Below are 25,516 nucleotides of genomic sequence, written 5' to 3' on the forward strand. Positions count from 1 at the left end.
AATGTGACCGCGGCAGGAGGAAGCATGCCGGGAACGGCACGGCACGTCCAATGTCCAAAAACAGACCGTCGGCCGTCCCGTCACCAGCGGGGGGGGAGGGGGAGGAATTGTGACCTTACGCCGGATCGAGACTCTAATAAGCGCAAGATTGTTCACAAAAATGGGGAGGAAAAAAAAAAAAAAAAAAAAAAGATAGAAATCCATTTGTGAGGCCGGGCGGTTGACTATTTGCATGGCGATGAAGGCCTCGAGTGTTCGGATGCGAGTCGCTGACAATAGAGCCTGTGTTTGTTCTTCCCCGGGAAGTTTGAGGAGGACAGAAAAGAGCGAGGCGAAGGAGAAAGAGGGGTGGGGAGGGACGAGGGGGTGGAGGGGGGGTGGGGGGGTGTGGAGGTTGTCAGGGCGAGCGAATTGCTCCCCGGTACCAGGGCATTTAGTTAAGCAGATTGTGTTTTCCTCGCACCCGGGCCGACGGTCTCCGCTCGACGGCGGCTGGCGACAAGTGGCTGGCGGTGGGGGGGGGCGGGCGGGGGGGGTGTGAAGAGACGACGGGATCACTCGAACAGGTGGGTTGCGGAGGTGGACGCCGAGCCTCCCGCGTCAGAGATCATCTTTTTGTTTTTTCTTCTTCTTCTTCTTCTTCTTCTTTTCGTCGGAAGAGCGCCAGCTGCAATTTCACGCGTTTTCTTCGGAAAGGACGTACGAGGGGAATACAAAGAACAACGGAGCGTTCGACGGGAGAGCAGGGACAGAACTCGCTCTGTCCCTCGGTGTGTTTCACGGCGGGGTATCGGTACATCGCCCGCCTCTTTGTGCGGCTGCTGCTGGTTTAAAAAGTTTATTTCACAGCAAACAACTCCAAAAAAAAGAAAAAAAGAAGCTGAATCTTTACATCCCATGCTGAGTAACTGACCTCGGCGTCCCGACCGTTTGATGTGTGGCAACAAAAACGGGAGCTTTCAGTGCATTCCAGCTTTGTCAATGGACCACACACACACACACACACACACACACACACACACACACACACACACACACAAATACATATTTTTTTTCTTAATGTTTGGCAACATTCTAAAGATTATGATACATTTTCTGACATTTCTTGAAGAGGGGAATTTCAGAAATGTTCACTTTGAAATAACATTGCGCTTCCATTATGTTGGCCCCTCTTATTCATGCACAAATACCCCCCATCTGCTACCGCGGAGCATCCTCAGTGTACGAGGAGCAAACTGTGGGAGGACGACAAAATGAAGGGGTGTCGGGAGGATCGACGCTACCGAAATGTAAAAAAAAAAAAAACACACACAAAAAAAAAAGCTGACGGTACTTGTTTTCCGCGGTGACAAAGGGACCTTCAGAACCGAACTCGACGACGGCATGCGTCGGCGGGCGACTTTGCGTGGAGGTCAAATCTCCCCCCCCCGAGTCCCCGCGTGGAGATATTTGCCTTTTTGAGTCGGACGATCGAGGGGGAGCTGCGGGCAAACGGCGTTTTGGAGCGTTTCGGGTGGACGAAAGTGACGTTTCGCGCACTTTATTTAAGCAGCCCAAACGCAAACAGCAGGATCTGTACGCAGTGGGACGTTGACGCGTCGGTAAATAACCCTGAATGCGGTAAATAACCCTCCGTCCTGAAACGTCACCGTCGCTGTTTGTGAACTGCGACAGCTGCTTCTGTGCCGGCGGCCGACGTTCAGCTATTTGTACTTGAGTTGCTGTGGAGAGTTTTGATGTCCAGGTTATTTAACCAGTGCCGGGCTTGAAGCACGTACCGGAGCCGTGCGGGGCGGTCTCCTTGTTCTGATCAGCCGGTTCAGTCGTCTGTAAATCCCCTGGCTGGCTGGCGCCGCACTTGAAATGCCGCCGCCACTAGTTGAGTGAGTTTTTATAACTTGGGTATTTCTTTTTTTATTTTAAATACTTGAAGGGCTACGTGCCGCTGTTTCCCGCGATGTTCGTAGTTTGTCTTATGTATTACACCTAAGCTGTTTACTAGTTACATTCTCTTTTTTTTTCATATTTCAGGCAGCTGGTACTGTTGAAATGCTTTGCTGCTAAAAAATGAAAGAAGTTTTTGGTATTTTTCTTTTTGTTTGTCTAACATAATTGTAATATTTTTTATTTTTTTTTTTTTTCTTCTTTTTTAATCACTTGAAGACTCAAAGCTACTCTTGTCCTTCATTGGTTGATTTTTTTTTTTTTTTTGGGGCCGTTGAATCAAAATTGGTTTCCAGAATCGACTACCAAACATGTTGGTAATGCGTCACAGTTCATACAAAGTATGGAAGCTGCTATCGTAACGGCGTTCCAGTATCTCCCCAGCTGCACGCCCATTCGAGACGTGACTGAATAGACTCGGGGAGTAGACACTGCGGCTAATCGAGTTTTGCTCACCAGTAATTGTTGTCTCAGAAATGTTGTCTGAACATTCCTTGAAACTAAATCCACTGATCTCTTTTTTTCTTTAATAATAATAAAGACAGCGGCGTCAGTTAATTGATTTCGGTAAAAAAAAAAATAAAAAAAAAAAATAAAAAGGAGAGGGATAATAGGATGTCGTGTTACTGCTGATTAAAGTCGGTGGAAATTCGTGACATTTTGCTAAACAGTGATGATTTCCACTTGTGCGCACGATAAAATCAAACAAATTACTGACTAACGGGTACACGATGGCTTGACGTTCCCCCCCGTTTGACTCATTTGAGGTCCTGAATTGGGAAAACGCATTCTACATGTCAGTGTTGCTGATTTACAGAGCTGAACAGTAAACACCAAGTCCCACCGTAGGCTCCCAAATGACCAATTATGAGGACATTTTGTCTTGGAAGCGTGATCTTAAAGAAGCGAGGCTGAACAGAAGTACTTCTCCTCGCGATTTCAAACCGCTGCAGTTAAATGACAGGTCGGAATATATATTTAGATCCATTGTCAGCTTTTCAGTTTTTTAATTTTCATAGTTTTTTCCGATTTCTTTTTTTTTTTTTTTTTTTTCAATTATCGTCTGTAAAAACAAACAAAAAAAACAGGCAGGGGATTGACGCTTAAAAAAACAACACGATTAGTGCTCGTATAAAGTCGGCATTAGTTATCAGTTCGCGTCAGCGGCGTGAATTGACATTGACGCGTCGTCCGCGGTGTCAACTGGAAGCTGCTTTTCCTTTTTGTGCCGTGTTTTAACATTCGCGTTGGCACATTAGACACATTTTAATGGCATCCCGGAACCGTTTCCCACAAAGGGGCGACGTTTGTTTTTTTTTATTAGCTGCGGAACACATCACCGTGTGGGAAAAATGATGTGACGGTCTCAGCGCATCTAGTGCTTAACATTGTGAGACTGCAGCTCATTGTCATGCTGTCATGTGGTTGAGGAGCGCTCTGTACATACAGGCTGCAGGAGGTCTGCTGCAAATGGGCGGTAGGCCTATTAGAGGTAATGAATGGCTGTCAACCGCAGGGCACTCTGCATGTACCGCGTGTAATGTAGAACGGGGATGTCTTTTGAATGGAGGAAAATTGAAGGTTGATTCCAATAATATTTCAGTAATATCTTTACTTTCTTTGGCTTTTTTTCTCTCTCTCTCTCTCGGGAACTTAGCATAAGTGGCGGCTGTAGATTCTTTGAAAGGCTTTCGTGCCGCGGACACGCGCTCGAAAATCAGACGGGTCGCCGTTATAATCAAGCCCTGCTGTCGCACATGTATTTTACTTGCTCCCCCCAACACCTTTGCTATTTACAGACCTGGAGATGTTTTTTTTTTTTTTATTGCTTTTTTGGCATATCCGCTACTTTCCCAGAATTTCATCATTTATTTCTAGTGAGTTCCCATCTTGTTAAATTGGCACATAAACATCTGTTGACCTGTGCACTATTTCAGACCCACGCGAAAGGCTGATCTCCCCGGGAAGATTTTGAGGGCAGACCGCCTCCCAGCCTCCCCTTTTGGCATGTTGGCAGCTGAGCATGTTGCTCGGAGTTAACATCATTGAGGGCTGTTGTCTAGTTTTTTGGCTCAAGGCGTTCAGTTTTCGGCGCATGCTTGGCAGCCCTACACGAAAGACCACAGCAGCTCACGATTCACTGGCCACTAATTGGATTGTCACTCCACCATGCTCGGAGATATGAATAAGGCCTGTAAAGACATACATAAGCGCAAACGCATACTCTCATTTTGTATCGAAATTGAATTTAAGAAATAAAAGCGTGCGACAGTAATTGATTTTACCAGCTCATTACAAATGGGTCTTGACAGCTAATTTACTTTTACAAGATTAAACATGAACATTACGAGCTGCTAAAGCATTAATACCGCAACTAGCGCTGCGACGACTCCGACTGCCCAAACAACTTCCTGCAGTGTGCTGCACGCTGCACGTTTTTAAGTTTTCACCGGGACCGACCACGGTAAAAATGCATGCGCTTGTGTTCCTGTAGAGCACTCGAGATTAAAGTATCCCACGTGTTGGGGACCGCGTATGTTATGTGCTGATATTACAGTGTCAAAAAATTCCATTAAAATCCTTTAGACTTATGGCTGTTGTGACTTCTAGCCCTTATTAACAACTGATCCCACTGAGTGCTGATGTATGGTTTGCTGCTTGGCTGGAGAGGAGTATAAAGTTGGGGAGGTTCAAGGCTTCGTGTCTCGATAAATATGCTTTTCCGAGCGAACGTCACTGTTTTGGCTTGGCGAGCTGCTGTTTTGAAGCCTCTAGTTTGGAGTGTGGGATGTCGCTGCCTTGGGGTTTTAGTTTTTTTTGGGGGGAGCCAGATGTGACCATATTTGGATGACTGAGAACTCGAGGACAGTACGCCCGTCCACCGGGAACCTGGCTGCACCCGGGGCATGTCAATCAAACTAGACACGCCCCCCCCCCCCCCAACACACCTCTCTTTGGAGGCCTAATATCTGATTAATTGTTACATTATTTTCAGAAGGATGACTTCTTGCAAAAAAAATTTGTCGACTTTGCATTTCATGAGAGACTTTGATGCTTTTTGACGAGGAGTTTTGCAGTTTATTTTTGAAGCCAGCCCCTAGTGGCCCTCAGCGGTATTGCCCTTTAAGCCACCTGCACATCGGCGTGACTTTTTTTTTTTTTTTTTTTTTTTTAGACGCGTAGACAATGTCTATTTTGATAAACTGTATTGTCTCTGGGTTTAACACACCCACACTGCTGAGACAGAAATAAAGCTGTCAACTCATTTCAAGTAAATTGCTAATTTACTGTACCGGTGGCCTTTGTTACATACGGTGACAAGCGTAAACACGACGTTGATGCTGGACGGCTAAGGGAAATAAAATGAAAGAAAAAGAACACCCTTCAATCAATTAAAGTAAAGGAGATTGGCAAACTTGTTAAAAGCCTTTAAACTTTAAGGCGAAGTCTGCTAACTTTGGCAAGATTGTCGGTGCAAGATAATGCATCTGTGTGGTCCCAACTAACTTGTTGTCGAGCCTGACTTTTATTGTCCTTACACTCTTGACCCTGATCTCGATGCAGATTATAATTGGTGCATCGATTTGACTCATAGTTTGTCAGAGCCATGTGTGCCTCTGTTTTCCATGTCTGAGGAGACATTGATCTAATTAGAAGTCTTCATTAGTCAGCTGCAGAGTGCAGTGTCATGCTTAAGGAATGATGTTCGGGGCTCTGCTCTTCTCCCCCCCCCCCCTCACCCCCTCCCCTTTACCAAACACAATACGAGGCCTTGTCTGAATTCCAAACAGAGGGCTGTTTTCAGCTGCCAGCGAAGGACTTGCGGGATGCAAAACAAAAGAAGGAGCAGACAAAGAGTTTGTCTTCTTTCCACGAAATGCAATTCTGCTTTGGCTTTTCTTTCACCAATTTGTTATATACGTCTGCGTCGTTGTTGCCGTGCACTGCATTTCATTTAAGTCGAGGGGATCACAGACGTCAAAAGGAGCAGCGTTTCCCCACCTTTCTGTCGGATGAAATCAAGTTCCCGTTCATCAGCACCACCCTTCAAATCACTGGATTGGATTTTAAACCCCCACTCTTTGTTATGTGGATATTGTTTGTCTACGATAGTATTTTAATACTGGCAATTTTTTAGGTCATTTGGTCATTTGACCTGCTACTCGTACCTAAAATTGGACGTACTCAATCATTCTATTTTAGTTAACCATTTTAACTGTGTACCAATTACTGTATTTCACCCATTTATTTAAGGCTACAACTACAACGGCTAAAGTTATTTCAACCAATTGTCTGCTACTTATTTCTATTTCTACATTTTATCCATTACTTTTTCAGCTAGGATAAATGGTATGGATAAATGTATCCATTACTTTTTGCTGTCTAGGCCTTAACTGAAAAGATCCCAATACGGTCATCTTTTTTCAGTCAGACCAGTGATATATATAATTTTTTTTAAAAGAGGATGTATTGAAGCCGGGGCGGACAGTTTGTCTTTGACGTCATTGCATAAAAAGTTTCATAAAAACCTTTCAGCACATTGCAATTCAAGTGGTCTGAGACATCACTAGATGTCTGCAACTGCTCTTGGTTCCGTTTCCGGAAAATCTGGTCCGTGACAGAGACTCTCGGCCAATCAGGGGCTCGTTTCGGAGAGACTGGGGGGTCGTGGGGGGGGGGGGGGGGGGGGGGGGGGGGGGGCAACACCTCTGTCGCAAACGCCACCGACGAGTAGACCGAGAGACCCTCTGCGACCTCGAGACAAATGAGAGGGCGGCTGCTTGCCCCGGGGGGGGGGGGGGGGGGGGGGGGGGGGGGGGACTGTTGTGTTGTGTTGTGTGTATGAAGCGTGTGGATATCCCCGTGCTCGTGTGGCGTGAGGGCCTTCGGGCACAGAGGGTACGTCCCGCAGGAGATCTGCGGGAGGAGAGCTGTATTTTCAAAATTCGAGTTTTTTTTTTTCTTTTTTCGTTTGACCTTTTCCAGAAAACTGTACACCTCAGCTTTAAATTAACTTTTAATTAATATTCTTTTAATTTTCCGCATAGATATGTACACCTTTTTTTTTTTAAACGGAAACCTTTGAGACTATTTCCCATACATGCGTTTATAGCGTATATTTGCGTAATTATATTGTGATTTCTTACAGATTTCATTTTGCATTCTCTTTGCTGGAAATTCCTCACTTCGGACATTGATCGAAATGTTAACTTTCATTTCAGAGATGCGCGCATGCATTCAAACCACGTCATAACAAGATGGGATGGAGCGCTGCCAGGATCGTGAACTACAGTGCTGGTGAATGAAGAATTAGTACCGCTGGACCAGTGACAACCTCTATCTTCCGTCCACTGTGGGAGGTGCAGAGGAAATGCACGGATGGACGGTAAAAATGAGCACGCCAAGTGTTTTGGCTGTGGTGACGGTGATTTCTATGATTCCTGGCTGGGTGCTGAGCGATATGAGAGGAACTCAGGGTCTGGAAGCTCAACAATTGGCCCAGGGGTCCACTCATCTGCACCGCCGCCTGAAGAGAGGCTGGATCTGGAAAACAGCTGTTTGTCCCAGAGGAAGATCCCACTCCTCGTGTTATTGGCCAGGTACCGCTTCATATTGAATGTCGCCATGTCCTTGATACGGTACTTCCCTTTGAAAATGCATGTTTCCTAGTTTCTACAGAAAAATACCCCCCCCCCCCCAAAAAAAAAAAAAAAAAAAAAAAAAAAAAAGGGGGGGGGAAGCCCAGCTTTCATATAACTCCTTTTCTCTGTCTTTGTAGCTCAAATCCGACTCCGGACCGAGGCGAGTTTTCCATCAAGTACATATTATCGGGGGAGGGGGCTGGAGACGTGTTTCGAGATAGATGAGTTTTCTGGGGAGATCCGGGCACTGAAGAAGCTGGACCGCGAGGAAAAAGGCCTTCTACGTCCTTCAAGCCCAGGCTATCAACAGGAGGTCCAACGAACCAGAGGAGCCCCAGTCAGAGTTCATCATCAAGGTGCAGGACATCAATGACAATGTCCCCAAGTTCCAGAACGAACCGTATGTGTCCAGCATCCCCCGAGATGTGTCCGACTGGTATGTTTGAGAAAGGAACGAAGGAAAAGGGTCCCTTTGACGCTACGAGTTGAAAATACAGACATTTAATTGGATTTGAAGGGTCTGGGCACCAAAAATGTCTATCAGAATCAGCAACACGCGTGAAATTAAGACGGCGAATGTCGGATATCTGCCAAAACATGAGCAACAGTTTAGTAGGTTAGCGCGCTTACATGAGCACGCTGAGAAGCCATCGATGTCCCCGAGTTAAAATATATATATATATATATTATCGATGAAAAGAATTGATTTGTTTACAAATAAAAACTTGGAACTTTTAAGACTTTTCCTATCGTGCAGATAATCAAAGAAATAATATACTTCTAAAATGAAATCTCGAGTGAAGACGATGAACTAAAGGTTATATGAATGTCTGTCATCTGTCCCCCATTCAGGAAGTTAAAAAGTATTGGATTCCGTATCGTGGCTCGGATGCCTTTATGGATAAAATTTCTTAAATAATGTTATTATAACCACTGGCCTTTCATACCACAAACATTACCATTTCAATTTATATGTAATCTGCTTTTGCGGCATAATATCTCACTCGTAATAAATCATAATGCATTCGACTCAGAAAGAGAAAATGAGAGGGGAAGGTTGGAGTGAGGGCATCGGGGAAAAACAAGAAAAAAACGCTGCGGTAAATCCCTGCCGGTGCGAAAGACAGAGAAAAAAAACAAACTAAAACGAAGAAGAAGAAGAAGAAGAAGAAGAAGAAGAAGAAGAAGAAGAAGGAGATAGAGAGGAGGAAGATATTGTAGGAGAGCCAAGGTGAGGACAAGGATATGGTCAGGGGAGAAAAGGGTAAGTGTGAAAGATAGAGAGGCAAAACGAAATCGGTGCGAAGGAGAAAATCAAATAAAAAAAAAAAAAAAAGAAAAAGACGCCGGGCGGGTGGATAGTGAGATGTGTGAGCTGTAGGGCTGGAGAGGTTGTCACGCACACCTGCACGGCGTTACCGAGTTGTGAAAGGCCAACGCTGCCCCCCCCTCCCCCCCTCCCCTCCTCCCTCCCGCACATCTTCCTCAACCCTCGCGCCTTTGTCAGCATCCCTCCTCTAACTCTACCACAGCCGCACTCCCTTCCCTTCTTCCATTTCCATCCCCCCCCCCCCCCCCCACCACCACCACCACCACCACCAACCCCCCCAGACAGATAGAACCTGCGGGGACTGTGGCGTAATCACTTTATTTCCCCATCGACTGGAACTGCTGCCTGAGCTCACTCTGACTGTGCGATCTGCCCCCCCTCCCTCCCTCCCTCTTCCCCCCTACAGGGACCACAGTGGCCCAGGTGACGGCCACAGATGCCGACGATCCGATGTTCGGAAACAGCGCCAAGCTTATCTACTCCATCCTGCAGGGGGAGCCCTACTTCTCCGTGGAGCCGAAGACGGGTAACAAGATGCCGATAGATACGGAGGCTCTGATAGCTGGAAATCTCCCCTTTGGTCTTAATCCGTGAAGGATTCCAGAAATAATGCTTAAATTGATAACAAATGAGCTTTTTACCCCCCCCCCCTTCCTCCCCCCCACCAATTTCAGGTTGTTGAGACTGGGAGATATCTTGTCTTTGGGTTTTGTACCCTTTGGTCCTTATCGCTTTCGACAACTCGGAGACTTCTTCTTACTTTGAAAGTTGCATAATTTTCCTTCTGGGCAACTTTATCTCTCAGAACAACTATTGACAGATTCAGCTCGAGCGCCGGCCAGTTGGGAAAGTTCACGCCCTGGCAGGAAAATGTATTCAAGTAATGCCTATGAATGTACATTTTACACTACTTTCTTGTGCGGCGCCGCGGCCAGAGGTCACGGCACCTCCCACGCACACGGTCGACATGAACTGCGTAAGCGATGGGGGAGCGCATCATTGACGTGGGAAAAAAAATATTTAAACGCAAACCAATGCAAAATGTAAAAGGCCAAATCTGATTTTTTTTTTTAAGTGAGACAATTCATAGTCTTCTTGGATAGCGGAGAGTCGGTGTCATCTAAACGAGACGTTCGGGCTGGGTACCAAACTGTGATACTTTTACGACCGAATTGTTTCAATACTTTCTACCATCATAAAAAAAAAAAAAAAAAAAAAAAGTTTCAATACTTAAGCTACATCTATACAAACATGATTTCATTTTTATCAGCATAACTTTTGCTCAGCTTTACAGGTTCATCAGGGTCAGCGGGTCAAAGCGTTTACCGTATGTAGACTCTACTTAAACCCAACTTGGGTAAATATATCTTCCACTAGGACGCCTTTATTTCACTCCTTTCAAACTATTTTTTTTTTTTTTTTTGGGCTCTAGGCTTCGTAATTATAATGGCAGGTTGCTCATGGGTAGAGCCGGGTAGCTAACATCTACCTACAGCACGTGAGGCGTTCGGGGAACGAGGATTAGATAAAGCGGCGGTCGAAGCCAAACGTAGAATACAAATTTGCCGGGTCAATCTAATTCTTTTGAACAGTTCTTCTGTTTACTGTTGCCCACAGCCTCCAATCTGGCCAGACAGGGGGAGCGTTATGTCGTCCGAAAGCCCTCCTAATATTTCTTTTTGGGCAGATTGAATTTAAAGATTAGACATTTATTGCGGTGCAATTTCACTGCACATATTGCACCGTGCTCTCGAAGACTACTTGAGGCGCAGCTTGTTTGCTTACATTTGGTTTAAAAAAAAAAAAAAAAAGACAAAAATTACACAGAAAACCACCCACAGACACGCTTAATGAACCCGACTTCCCTTCTGCTCCTCTTCCTCCTCCTCCTCCTCCACTTCCTCCGCCTCCTGCAGGGATTATCGTCACATCGTGGCCAAACATGGACCGCGAAGCCAGGGAGCAGTACCTGGTGGTGGTGCAGGTGAAGGACATGCTGGGCCTCAGCGGCGGTTACTCCTCCTCCACCACGGTCACCGTCAGCCTGACCGACGTCAACGACAACGGGCCCACGTTCCAGCGCCGTGAGTCGATCCTCGTGCAACTCTCGCGGGCTCGCGGTGACGCAAAACCGCGAGGCCGTACGGGAAAGGGGAGCACGAAGCGCCGCCGCCCGCGAGCGCACGTTTGATATTGTGCCGACGAGGTATTTATTTCATCGCACTTCTGGCGAAGCATTTGGACCGCGCACGGCCAAAATTAAAAGGAGACAGTCGAGGGAGGGGGGAGACGTGGAAAGCTCTGCTCATCTGCGCGCGCATGTGCACGTGTGCCACACACCGGACGAATTTAATCATTCACACCTGAAAGGACATTTGTCATGACCTTTGGAAACAAACCTCGCCCGCTCAGCGATAAAACCTCACTAAATGAATGCCGTGGGAAGAAATCAATTGTGTAGGACCGGGAAGGCGCGGATGATTCTTTCAACTATTAATGTCGCATTCAGCGCCGGCGCCGCTGTATCCCGCAGATTCTACGTTTCAGTCAAAAGACCCTATGAATATTGTATGGCCGCACTTCACTGTGAACTGTGCCCTCTGTTTTGTCACATAATTGCAATTTTTTTTATTTTTTTTTATCAGCGCAGTCTTTTTTTTTTTTTTTTTTGGTGGGGTGGTGTGTGGGGGGGTGGGGGGGGGGTCCCAGGAGCAGCCGGTCGCCTGTTGAGCTCCTTCCCAGTTGTGGCATCCATCCAAATGGAGTCGCGCACAGACACAATCTCATTTTCTCATCTTCTTATTAGAGTTAGGCCCGGATTATGTGGAGTTGCCGCAACTTATCTCTGACTCGCACAAATTGACCCTCCACCACAATGTTCTCCCCTCTTATCACTTTACACACTAGCAGGCTCTCACGAGTCGCTATTAACAACTTACTGTCGAGGTCCGCGTACACTGTTTTTAGCGAAGAAACTTTTGTATTTGACGTTTTGTTTTTTGTTTTCGTTTTTTTACTTCGAACGCATTAACTTTTCAACCTGTTATTACACGCCGAAACAGGATTTTCGAATTCCTTTCGGTGGGTTTTACCCTCGCAGGCTAATGGTGTCGACATGAATGATTTTAGAAGCCCCCCCTTTTTTTCTCCCCCCCCCCTCCCCCCCTGCAGACCAGTACACCTTTGCCATCCCTGAAAATGCAGCCGTCGGCACCACGGTGGGCAGGATTATGGCGGAGGACGGAGACATTGGTATCAATGCCAGAATGACTTACAGTCTGGAGGATGACCTGGAGGAAAGCTCCACTTTTAGCATCAAAACGGACCCGGTGACACAGGAAGGACTGGTGCTGCTGGCCAAGGTGAATACAATAGATTTCTATCTATCCCACCCATCCATCTATTTGTTCACACATCCATCCATCCAGCCAGTCCATTTATCTATCCGTCCATGCATCCGATCTACCTACCTGTAAAGCATCACTGTTAACCAATGTTTGTATCAGATGTTTTAAAACCACTAGTGTGTAACCAGACATCCTAGCGTGGGTGGGCCATTAGATTATCCAACACTACTTTTGTAAAAACAAAAACAAAAATAAAAGGCAACTTTCAACCATTTATTTTGGGTTTCATTAAAGTCAAATAAAGTATCTCTCTCTCTCTCTCTCTCCCAGAAAAAAAAAATGGAGTACATTACCAAACCGACGCAAACAACATTAGCCCGGCACTCCCCATACACATAAAGAAGCTGCACGCACACAGCTGACGGACTCCACCACAGCTACAAATCACATGGAACCAGACAAGCGAACCCACGCTGTTGTATTAATTATCTAATTGGCGCCGCGTCCGAGTACCCGCAAAGATCACTCGCTTACAGAACGCACAGAAAGGCAACACCGAAGGGACAGTTAAAGGAGATGAGGTTTGTTTTTATGAGGTTACGTGGGCACACAAATATTTCGCTGCGATCCAACGGTTCAGTCGGTTTTGTTTCATGGAGAGACTTCAGTCCCACCGTCGGTTTTAATCCGACTGACGGATGATCAAAGTGATATCACTGTACAGTGTGTCGTGTAAGGCGACGAGGGCGTCGGATCCTCTCGGGAAGCTGTTTGTCCGCTTTCTCGCTGGGAGTTAAATACAAAGATTGATACCACGCTCACGTCTGTCCGGTAAACACGGAGATAGTGAGCGTTAAAGGTCCCGTGATAAATACATCATTTCTGTTTTGATTATGGAGCCGGTCCGGGTGCCATGTAAACGCTGTGAAAGTGTCCAAACCGCTCTGTTCATGGAAAAAAAAAAAAAAAGGGCACACAGCCCGTATGTAGGAACTGTCCCCATTCGGACTTCTGTAAGTTTGTGATGTCACAAAGGTCACGGTAATGTCATGCCTTCAGCACGGCCCACTGTCCAGTCTGTCATGAGGATGGAAACACTGAGGAGGCATTCATTGCGAAGCTGGCAAGCAAACAAGACCGGACAAAAAGTTGATTGGCGGTGGCGTGTCATTTAGGAAAAAAAAAAAAAAATCAGCCAATCAGAACAGACGTTCACTGATGCCTTAAAGACAGATACTAAAAAAATGGCCTGTTCACAGAAAAGCTCCAGAGAGAAGCTTGATATATATATATATATATATATATATATATACATATGGAGATTATTTTTGGTGCTTAAAACCACATAATGATATTCTTATATAAATATGAAGACTACCAAATAAAACATCAGAAATTTAAAATATAGGACCTTTAATTTAGCTTAGCACAAACAGTGGAAACAGGAGAGAGAGCAAGCCTGCCTCTCTGTAAATGTGCAATTTTATGGGGCGCTATGTCCCGAACTGTTTTTTTGGCTGGTCGCCGCGGTAACTTCCCAAAATACCTGCTGGTTTCCTGAAAAGTTACGGTGGTGACAAGGCCAAAAGTATAATAACTCAAATGTCAAACTGATGCTGCCAGTTCAGGCAGAACAACTGGAGCCTCCGTCGGCACTCACCTGACATACTAGTCTCACCGCAACACATATTTACCACAACCTTATTGTCGTGCCAACCAATACGGCTGAGTGAAAGCAGCGAATCATTGGGCTAATTAGCTATTAAGACGCAAAGTTATCAAGAGTGTATTACTGCCATATAATCCGGAAAAGTTATTGACGTTAGAAGCTCCAACACGAACCAAGCCTGAACCCGCCTGTAGCTAAACATGTGTCCAGGGGGTTGTACCCATTATTTTGAAAATACATATTTCTTTGTTAAAAAAAAAATACTTCAATGTACATTGCAGCTCAGTGTTAAGACTCATTCTGAAATTGTGACTCATATGTTATTATTTTCAAACTTGCAATTTTGCTTCTACTACATAAACAGGAGATTTCAAATTATATGCCATGATAATCAAATCAGAAACACATTACTGAATCTGTCTCTCTGAAATATTTTGGGAACATAGTAATGGTTTGCATGCTGTTTTGTTATTACGAGCATCATAATGTTAATCAAAAACAGTGTTTGTTCAGTGTGTGCTCACAGCTGGTAGATATTGACACTGACTAAATAATTTCAACATCTAGTCTTAGTCATATCCTGCTCTCAGGAAACAATCGTCTGCATTGGCAAAATAAATGATAATAAACAAGGTATTTTCTGATTGTAACAGGCTCTGTATTAATATAAAGTTCTAAAAGTGTTTTTTGTTTTGTTTGTTGTTTTTCCTTCACAGCCATTGGACTATGAATCCAAGAGACGATTCGTCATGACCGCCAAGGCGGCCAACGATCACGTGGACACTCGTTTCCTGGAACTGGACGAGTTCACGGACGAGACGATGCTCAAGATCGTCGTGGACGACGTGGACGAGCCGCCCGTCTTCCTCTCGCCGGCCTACGAGTGGAAAGTTCCCGAGAACGCGGCAGTGGGCACGGCGGCTGGCAGCGTGAGCGCCAGAGACACTGACACGGTCGACAACCCCGTCAGGTAATGTGAAGCGTCTAAATCGGGGAAGAGTGGCACCTGCCATCCGACATCCCACCGCCGGCGCGATAGTTGACGAGGTAGATGCTCGGGGGCCCCGGCGTGGGCGGGACATCCTGAGACAGCTTCCTCCACGGGGTGAAAAAAAAAAAAAAATAATAATAATAATAATAATCATTCCATTTCAAATAGTGTTACCGGCTCGGTGCATCCGTTTTTTACCCTTGATCTCTGGATACGCTGTACATGGTCATATTTATCTCATATTACTTTAGTGGGAAATGAGCCCTGCTGAATAAATCATGAAAAAAAATATTTTATACCTCAGGCTTTTCTATCCTTTGCCGTGGTATTATCACAAAGCGACGTACCTAGGACGTGGGAAAGTAATAAAGCACCACACGAGGTGGCATATGGAATTGAGATTTGCAGTCATTTGCAAATGGGGCACGTTGCGAAGGAGACAGCAGCGTTACCGCTGCCTGTAGTCCATCTCGGCAGAGCTTAAGAGTGGCAGGTGCTGCATATCATCCTCAGCCGAGCGTCTATTACTGTCCCTTTGGAGACAGCGTCTCATTGATTTAATAAATTCAGGCTGACATTTTCGGGGTTTCCACAGTTTTAGTAAATATGATTAAGTTTGCTGTGGTCACATTGGCTCAATTCCCGCATTGTTATCAGCAAAGTAGCTCCCAGAAATGATTCATTGCACCGTTACACTAATTAACCGTGGTCTTATAATCACTTATATTAATAAGGGTTCAAAAGTTCGATGTGAAAGATCTACGCAATAGCAAGCAAATATTTCTTTCATGGAAAAATTCTGCTTGGCCAATATATATTTATGTTTTCCTTTTTTTAAGATTATTTCTACATAATAATTAAAAAAAATAAAAAAATGCAGGCCGTCACATGTCGACCGCGAATCAGAAATAAATGTAACATTAAGGAGACTATTATTATTATTATTCAAAAGCCCACAAAAAAACATTCTCTCTTTCTCTGTGTTTACAAGCTTCCCTGTCTACCAGTTTTTACATTCGATTTTCTGGCTTCAGACAAACGGGAAAAAAATATCTGTGGTCAAATATCCAATTAAACTGAAAACATGCACAAAACCGTGTGTGTACGCAACGTCTGCGAGCAGCTTCGTTTTCATGGCGCCGTTGTGTCACAGGAGCTCTTTGTTGGATATCTGTCAACAGAATAAAAAAAATAAAAAAAAAGTGAGCAGTTTGCCTAATTAATCTCCCCGTGGCATCGCAGAGTTTTTGTTTGCCCAGCAAACAACCTTGCCTGCTAAATGTGTGCCTCTGTGATTTTTGTTTTTGTTTTTTTTCTTCTTTTTCTTTCAGATATTCAATCGACAAAAGGAGCGACATCACAAAAGCCTTCAAAATAGACCCGAACAATGGAACTATAACTGTCGCTAGAGCTTTAGACCGCGAGACGACAAACTGGCACAATGTGACTGTTGAAGCCAAGGAAACAAGTAAGGACAATCTCTTGATTTGAATAAGAGCGTCTTGTTGATATGGACGACTTGTATCATATTTATCCTTCCCCACATGGGAAACCTGTCTGGAATATGCCGCAGCTATGTGCTGATGAAAAAATGTGGCCGGCGCATTGATTCCCAACAAGGGGGTAGCACCCCATTACTCCGGCGGCAGCCGGGCGGTGCGAGGGGGAGATTGGAGCAACTCGGCTAATTAGAAAAAAAAAAAAAAATCCACATACTGAGTCAGCTGTAAGGCCAAATGTGGGTTGCAATTGCGAGTACATGCAACCGAGCTAACGAGACCCCAGTTAGCAAAATGCAATGTGAAACAGCTGAAATGGCCGAAAGGAATGGACACGCGGTTGAAATCCCTAAACTGAAAGTTATGAATAAATCGCTTAGAAATAAGCAGTATGGATTCAGTCGAAGGTACGGCTGATATTGTACGTCCGCGCTGTCACGTCGAATTGATGTCAAAGAGGATGCGACTCAAACTCGCGTCAACATTCTCCCAACGAGTTCCGACGGTGCCGATTAAACCGATCGCTGCCCGGTAAATCTCTCCGTATTTAAAAGTATAGAGATGTTGTTTTTTTTACTCTTTTTTTTACATCTGGTGTCTGGTGAGACATTCCCGTGCTGGCCAGATGAACGCAAACCGGGCACGCTCTGTAGGTACAGTCGTCAATGCGCACGAGAAACTTCCCCCAAACTGGGATAAAATAATTCCATCGTCCAGCTGGAGACTTTCGAGACATTTTTTGAATTTGTGACAAACTATTTTTCCATTGTTCTACAGAGCTTTTGTAATTTACTCTCACTGGCAGAAGAGGGGGGGGGGGGGGGGGACAAAAGTTGCACAAAAGCAGTTTTAATTGAATAAAAGTGAATATTGCTTGCTTCAAATAATGTTTCAGACAAGTGAACTCAAATCGGCTTCGTTTGGTCAAATTTGCATTCGTACTGCCAGCAGATGACATTTAAAATGAAATTCAAATCAGTCGGTTGTGTTTACCTTTCGGCAATTTTAACCGCTTATCCAGTACTAATATATCAAATATTTATCCATCACTTTTAGCTTTGACCATTAATCCACTACTATAAGCTGACTTTAAAAAAAAAAAAAAAAAAAATTATATACATTTATTCATTACTTATGGTTTTACATCTATCAAAAAAGGTTGGGAACCACTGGTCTGACGCTAAACCTAAAATATCCAAAGAAGAATTACAGTTTTTTTTTTTTACGAAACGATCAATTCTCTTGTTTTGGTAAAAGCAGTGTGACATCGATATCTGTTTTTTGTTGTTGTTGTTGTTGTTGTTGTTGTTGTTGTTGTTGTTGTTTTTGGGCTCCGCAGTCGTGATGCATGAAGACTAACCATTTATCAGTCTTAAGTGTTATTTTGACAGAGCTTTTACAAAGCGTTTATGATACGTGCACCCGGTGGACTCCAGCAAAATGTCTATCTTCACGACTGCAGCGCAGAACCATTTATCCTCCTCCGTGGTGGTGTTCATCAAAGTGCTGGACATAAACGACAATGTGCCAAGGCTCGCAAGAGATTACCAGCCATATATCTGCGAGGGGACGCAGGCGGGAGAAGTATGTATATTATGATGCACTGATGTTCTTGATTTACGGTATAGCTGTTTGTGGCGAATCAGAATTCACGTGAGCGTGGAGAGCAGAAGTTCCCGCATTGTGTCATATTACATTACGCCGCAGCACTTCTGTTATTCCATACATCCTTTTTCAAACAACAAACCACTCACAAGGAACCATTTGACTATTGTACGGCACCGTGCGGCACTACGTCGCACTCAGGGCATTGTCAGCGGCTGAATGAGGTTCTGAGAGTTATATGTGAAATGCAAAGGCTTCATACGATGATGTTGAATTCCTTGGAAATCAGCTCTTTGCGTCCGTTTGCTCATATTTTTTCCGTCTCTCCGTGTCTCCCAGCTCATTCAGCTGCTCAGCGCCGTCGATGCAGACGACCCTGTGGAGGGACACCACTTCTACTTCTCCATGGTCCCCGAGAAGCAAATCAATCCCAACTTCACTATCAGAGATAATCAAGGTTATACAACATGGCGCACAAAAAGATCTCCTCACAGCTTAATATTTAAGAGTTTCCCTTCTCCGTCCTCTCCTCTCTTAAAGCGAGCCTCAATTACACAGACGGGTAACATTTGTTTTTGCTTAAAGGAATAAAGTTTCCAAACGAAACTTATGTGATTTGTTGCAGAAAGTTCCCCGAGATCAATACCGCTCTCATACAGTAAATATGAAGCTACAGCCAGCAGCCAGTTGCTCTAGCATTAAGACACAAAACAAGGGGTGGGAGGAGAGGGCAGGGGAGGGGAGGGGAGGGCAGGGGAGCCTATTTGCCAAAATGTGAAACTATTGCTTCAAAAGAAACACATATCTTATTTCTCAAATCGGTATATTGCGAACAACAAAAAAGCAGTGAATGATAAAAAAAAAAAACACCTGTCTACAACAGCAGCCGTGCAGATTTCCCCGTGATGTCAATCTAACAGCAGAGTCGCTCACAGTTGGAGCGATTATCCCTTTAAATGCAACGAACCAGCTGCCGAGCGACTCCACACTGTCGCAGTGAGACCCTCAGCGTAAACTACATCTGTATAATTATGCTTCTTGCACCAAGAAATGTCATCCTGCAAAAATGATTCACATTTTCTGTTTGAGGCTGTGGGGTAAAAAAAAAAAAATTAAATATGAAAACCAGATGAAGCCATACTGTGACTCCCATATGGTTGCTGCGGTAACAACAGTGAGCGGTTGCTAAACCGCCACCTGTACGAGCACCGCTAGACAAAGCCAGAATGAGGGGAACATTTTTATGATTAAAAAAAAAAATGTTTAAATGTAAATGAACACTCTGTATTTCTAAGTGGAACATTTTTTGAGATGAAAATACTTCAGCAGGTTGTAGTTATTTTTTTTTTTTTTCGTGGCTGACAGCCTCTCAAGTAAGCGAATTGAAGTGTTTACCTTCCGAATCATCAGGCAGTCGAACCTTTTTCAATGTTTATAATGGAAATGGGGAGTAAAAAAAATAAATATATATACACGTATTGAACAAACTTACAAAAGTATGCAGCATGTCTGAATTTGTCGAATACGTTAAAATGAAATGTATGCCGGTGTAGTGTATGGGTGGTTAGCCACGCGGGCCCAGCAGTCCAGTCAGCAACCAGGAAATGAATAATGAATCAAGAAGAAACACAATTAATAAAACACGTTTCCATTTGCCACAAGGCTTATTTGAAGTTCTTGTTCAGTGCCTTGATGAAGTCTTCCGGGTGCGCCGTAAACGGAAACAATTTTCCAAATTTACTTCTGTTCACAGAAAAATGAGACGTGACAAAGTGTTTTGGGCCTTTCACAGAGCTCGGATTGGATTTTAAATCACATCAACTGTGTCAGTTCGCTTGTTGTTCTCCTGATTTCCTATAAAACCTCGGCGCTCCCGCTGAGAGCAGTGCTCGTGGTTTTTTTGTTTTTTTTTCTCCTGAAGAATGATGAAGTGCATCTCTCTCTCGCTCTCTCCGCATCACTTTTAGACAATACTGCCTCCGTCGTGGCACGCCGGAGTACTTTCACCCGCAAGGATCGCACCCAGTACCTCCTGCCCGTGGTGGTGGCGGACAGCGGCTCTCCGCCGCTCTCCAGCACCAGCACTTTGACCGTCAGCGTGTGCAGCTGTCAGCCTACGGGCCACTGTCCCACGGGAGGGGTGGATGCCCTCGCGATCGCGATGGGGGTCAGCCTGCCAGCCCTGTTAGGGACCGTGGGCTGCCTGGTCACACTCGCAGGTAAGGGAGCGCGGTCTTTCCACGTGTTTCTTTTTTTTTTTTTTTTCAGTTCTGAAATATCATACTGTTGATAAAATACTGATATTCAGGAGAGAGTACCCACTTGGAGTTTGGTCTCCTGGAAGTCCTAATCGCAGAAACATTTCTACGTCTGGCAGTAATTTATGGCTGGAAGGTTAATTGTTTAGTCGAAGCCGGACGCGCAGATGACTTCACCAATGATGACTGACAGATTTGTTAAAATCATTTTGTATTATATAAAACAAAAATAGATGTAGTCTCCGGGCCTTAAAATTGAAACCAATGCGGAAGTGCGTTACAGCGCAATACCACAGGTGGCCACTAGGGGCCGGCTACGAGAAAACCTCTGGCTCCAGTGGACTCCAATTAAAAAAGTGTCAACTTTTCTCATGAAATACAGTCATTTTGATGTCATAAGCAAAACTAGCTGGTCCTGATGTTTGCTGATGGTCCTTCTGAAAATAGTTCCACAATAAATATGATGTATTTTGTTATTTGGCCTCAGAGAGAGGTACATTTGGAGCACGGCTGGTTTAATTGACGTGCCTTGGGTGCAGTTAGGTTGCCGGTATAGTCGGGTGGGTAAAGTATAATGTCCTCAGGCTCTCGGTCAGATTAACCCCTCACTTCTCTCCGGGCTCCTCCAAATATGCTCACTTCTGGCTCCAAAAAACAAAAACAAAATGGCGACGGCCAACATGCCAAAACGAGAGGCTTCGGAGCGGCAGTCCACAAACCGATGGGTGACGTCACGGTGGGCCGGTTCTCGGAAGGAGACGTTCGCATGACTGGAGCTCCTCCAGCCTGGTGTAGAAGTCAGAAACTGTAAAGCATTTTAAAATATACTTCGAGCCTATAAATGCGCTCTCGGAAGATTTATTAAAAAGTATTTATAGAAAACTATCCGCAGATGCTGTTCCACAGCTGTAAATTTTTACCGCAGGATGAACAGAGGTCTTGTTCGGCCACATTTTTTTTTTTTTTTTTGGGCAAGAGCGTCTCCAGACATCGGCGTGATTGACAAGACAGAAGTCCGGCTAAACAAGATCACTCCCTCCAAGAGCTCGATGCAAATGTACTTCGTTTTTGTCTACGCTGGAAGCGTGAAGTGAACTGGAGGGACGGTTGTTTCTTTTTGAACCGTGGATTCACAATAATGATGTCGACTGAGGTTTTAACGGGAGAGAAAAAAAAAAACCTGCCAACGCTAGATTTATATTAGTGCTTCACCGATAAGGTCACCCGCGGATCTCAATAAGGTTGAAGTCGTTATTTAAGAAGTACATTAAATGGTAATGTTACTGAAATGTTGTTGTTAAAAAATAAAAGTCGTTCTTTTGCAGCGGATCTGTTGAGCTAGAGCAGCTCCACCTCACACCACTTTGGCAAGTACGTGAACGTGTGTTAAACAGCAGGAGTTTTCAATAACAAATCTGCACTTCCATTTGATTCCGCTTTTTTATTTTTCTTTATTGTTTTTTTTATTGTTTTTTTTTTAAACTCACCAGCGTGCCTTTAACACACACTTTTAAAATGCTGAAAGCTTGCAGAGTAATGATATCAGGTAATGAGCGCATTGGTTGCAATGCATCAGTGGCAATGCCATCCTGGGACGTTGATGGGTTTGCATAGTGAAGAGCTTTATTATGACCTCGGCTGCTTTGTGTCCTCCCCGTGCCCATCACATGAAAGATTAATGGCAAAACCTGCTACGCTAACATTCTGTCGGATGAGAACAATAGTCGGGGAAAAACACGGCAGAAAAGAATAAACGCCCTTTTAGTATTCAGTGCCACATGGAGCAAATAAAAGGATACTTTCTTTATGTGTGAGCTGAAATTAAAAACGATGATTTATAGCCTGATTTGCCACTCCTTTCGGATTTTTTTTTTTTTTTTTTTTCCCCCATCCACAAGTTTACAGGAAAAAAACAAACAAATCTGGCTGCTGTTATTTTCAGCGCACTTGTACGTTCTCCGTGCATGCTCCATTGGGCACTGTGTATGTTTTTGCCTTGCTAAGCTCATGCCCCGGTGTTTAAGTGTAATGATCTCCCGCTGCCTTGTGTCTGCAGTGCTGTCAGTTCTAATGCTGATGGTGAGGAGGCACAGGCGGAAACAGCAGGAGGGGCTGGAGGTGGAGGTGAAGGGGCTGGAGCTGCCCGAGACGGTGTCGCAGAAGGTGCTTTATTACGGGGAGCCGAGGGCCGGCGGAGCGGACCTGGACTTCTGCCGGCCCGTCGTCCCCCTGCGCCCCCACCCCAGGAGGAGGGAGAGGAGGCTGCGGAGGGAGGACGTCAGGGCCAGCATTCGGATGTCCCTGCGAGAGTCGCACCTCATTGGGCCGGAGGACGAGGTCTTCAGGCAGTTTATTGTGGACAGGCTGGGCGAGGCCGATCGAGATCCGCACGTTCCCCCGTTCGACTGCCTCCGGACGTACGCGTACGAGGGCTCGGGGTCCCCCGCGGGGTCTCTGAGCTCTCTGGGTTCGTCCAGTTCGGAGCTCGGACCCGAGCAGCCCGCCTGTAACCCCCGGCCCTATTTAGTGAGACTCACCCCGTGGTACGGCGGAGGGGAGGAAGACACAATCTTCTGAGGGCTTCTTCTAATCTTAAGTGGCTGTTGTTTTTCATTTCTGCATGATCAGGACGGGACACATTTTGTGTCGAGACTTGAACTGAAAGTTTTGACATTTTGGGAACAGCTGGCCCGGCTTTGTTTGTCACGGTCTGGCTATAAAGGTGCTGGTGGGCAAATCTTTCTTCGCGAGCCGTTTTCCCTCTGTTTTCAGACTTTATGCTAAGCTAAGCTAACAGGCTCGTGGCTGTATGGCTTCATATAAATATTTTATTTTGCAAAATATCAAACTATTCTGGGGCTTAAATACAGAGTGCTTTCCATAACTAGACCACTCTATGTTTTCCGTGTGCTACAGTTCTATTACATAAATTACTTGCACTTCATTTTCTAATATTTTTCATTACCACAGAGCTCGAGGGCATTATTGACGAACTAACTAAATAAAGGCTGATTATATTAAATGTGTCGGTGCCTTAAAACCAAAGGGAAAAGGTTGACTTGTCACTTTGCACCAATCAAAAGTCATCAACTTTATTATCCTGTATTGTACATCTTAAAGCTGCATTTGAATTTAAATTTTTGGCAACATGGGGAAAGCTGAAGAAGTTTAAAAAAAAACAACACAACAATGACCCATTAGCACCTCATGACGTTGTCACCCTGTAGATGCAATAGTTGCCTCGACAGGAAAAAAATTTGAATTTTAGGTTTTAGGTGTATAAGCTGGAAAAAACAAAACAATGAGTTAAAAGGGGCTAAAGTGCTCTTTAAGCTGTGGGGGAATTGCAATGTCGGCGACACCTCTGTTGATTACTACGAGCGCCTCTTGAAATTGCACACATTGCTGTTAAAAACTATCGATTAACGCAGCTTTTACCAAACAATTTTCATTTCCTAAGAATTGCTACACTTTCACCCTAAAGGTGGCAAATCAGATCAGGAGTCCCACTCGAAGTCAAATGTCAAATTCCCTGACTTTTCCTTGACTTTCACCGTCTAAAAAGCATCAATATTGATAAATGGCAACTCAAATTTAAACATTCAAACAAACTTCCCTGATAGTCTACGATTTGCCCCCCCCCCCAAAAAAAAGAGATCAAATTCCCTGAATTTCCCTGCCTGGGAAAATTTGGAAAATTCCCTGATATTCCCTGAAATTCCCTGAACCTGTGGGAACCCTGAGATGAATAGAAAATGATCTGATTTGTTTTTTTCAAAACATTATGGTTTGTTTTGAGGTGTGTCGATATTAACTGATTAACTGCAGTATTGAATTTTATATTTCTAATGTGATTTGTAATATCATTCCATTTTTATTATATTGCTGTTTTATATATATATATTTGCCTCATAACCATTTGTATTGTACGTGCATTTCATATTATTAGAGTAAATGTATAGTTGCCATGGATATGTGGATGTTAACATATTATTTTTTTTTTTTTTAAATGGAGATTTGCGTTTCCTTCCTCACTCTCCCTGGAAGTGAAAGTTTATATACAGAGCATCCATTAAATATCGAGTGTCTAACATGTATTATGCTGTATGAGACGTTCATGCTTTCCGTCGGTGGCCGTCTCGCGTCTCGCGTCCGGCAAAATTAGCAGCAGAAGAGCGAGCGGCAGCAAAACTTTCAGCGAATCGAGGTTGAGAGAAGAAAGGAAAAGTCGTCCGAGGCTCAAATTCGAGAAAACACAAAGTGTTTCGTTGCGCACAGCATCACGATGCCTCGCTCCCTTTCCTCCTTCACGGCCATTTGACAAACACCACATGCTCACGAGTTAGTTGCGTGGGCGGCTCCGCTGGTGGGGCGACCGGAGGGGTAATTGCGCGGTGATCAGGTCCGACCGCCCTTCACCCTCTCATTCGCTAATTGGGCTGTTCGCTGTCTGTGAAGGTCAGCGGTCGCGGCGCGGAGAGATATTGTTCTCACTGGAGGAAAATCAACAAACAAAAAAAAAAAAACCTCGACGGCTTCGTTGCACAAACCCGCTTGAAAAATGCTGCCGTTACACTCGAAGGTAAAGAGACGATGTGACGGAAAGAACTAATTGCTTGAATCCGTTCGGCGTTTCCTTTTCCCCCCGCCGTGGTTGGTTGAGTGAGTAGGTGCGAGCACTCAGCGGGACAATTTCCAGACATCACTGCAACTCAACGTGAGCTTCAAATAGCTTCCACCGTCGGAAACAATCTATCCAGCCACTGCTTTTTAAACTAAATCATTATCTCACAATGGTTTCTAAAGACACAGGTGTTCACAAAAAAAAAAAAAAAAAAAGAAAGAAAAAAGGGGGGGGGAGGTCCTTTTTAAAGCCTTTTCAAACCAATCTCCGCAGTCCAACATGTACCGTATTGGATTTGCCTGTGAAGCCTCTGTTATAATTCCCTTTTCAATAGCACCTTAATGTCAAAAGTCATTCAGCTCCTGGTGTCATTTAACCTTCTGAATTTCTGCCATTATCCGTGGTGAATATCACGGGTAATTTAACCTAACAGCCCTTTTCTTTGTGTAATTATACCCATTACAGCAACGTGAAGGATTTCACTTTGTCAACTGTCTCTGTCCTCTGCTCTGCCGCACAGGTTATAGATTCAGTTCTTCTTTTCAAACCCGGTGCCAAACTCATCACGCGGCGCGCCACAATGCTCACTAGAGGCTCTTTGAGGGCC

At 44.6% G+C, this 25,516-nt stretch overlaps 1 pseudogene; it reads left to right on the forward strand.

Annotated features, from left to right (window-relative positions):
• Positions 1-524: 524 nt before the first annotated feature.
• Positions 525-24,382, forward strand: LOC138204421 (cadherin-7-like; annotated as a pseudogene).
• The last annotated feature ends 1,134 nt before the right edge of the window (positions 24,383-25,516 follow it).

The sequence above is a fragment of the Embiotoca jacksoni genome, unplaced genomic scaffold, assembly GCF_022577435.1.
Source record: "Embiotoca jacksoni isolate LCO1_2020_lvr unplaced genomic scaffold, fEmbJac1.0.p SCAF_25, whole genome shotgun sequence".
In the NCBI taxonomy this organism is placed as follows: domain Eukaryota; kingdom Metazoa; phylum Chordata; class Actinopteri; family Embiotocidae; genus Embiotoca; species Embiotoca jacksoni.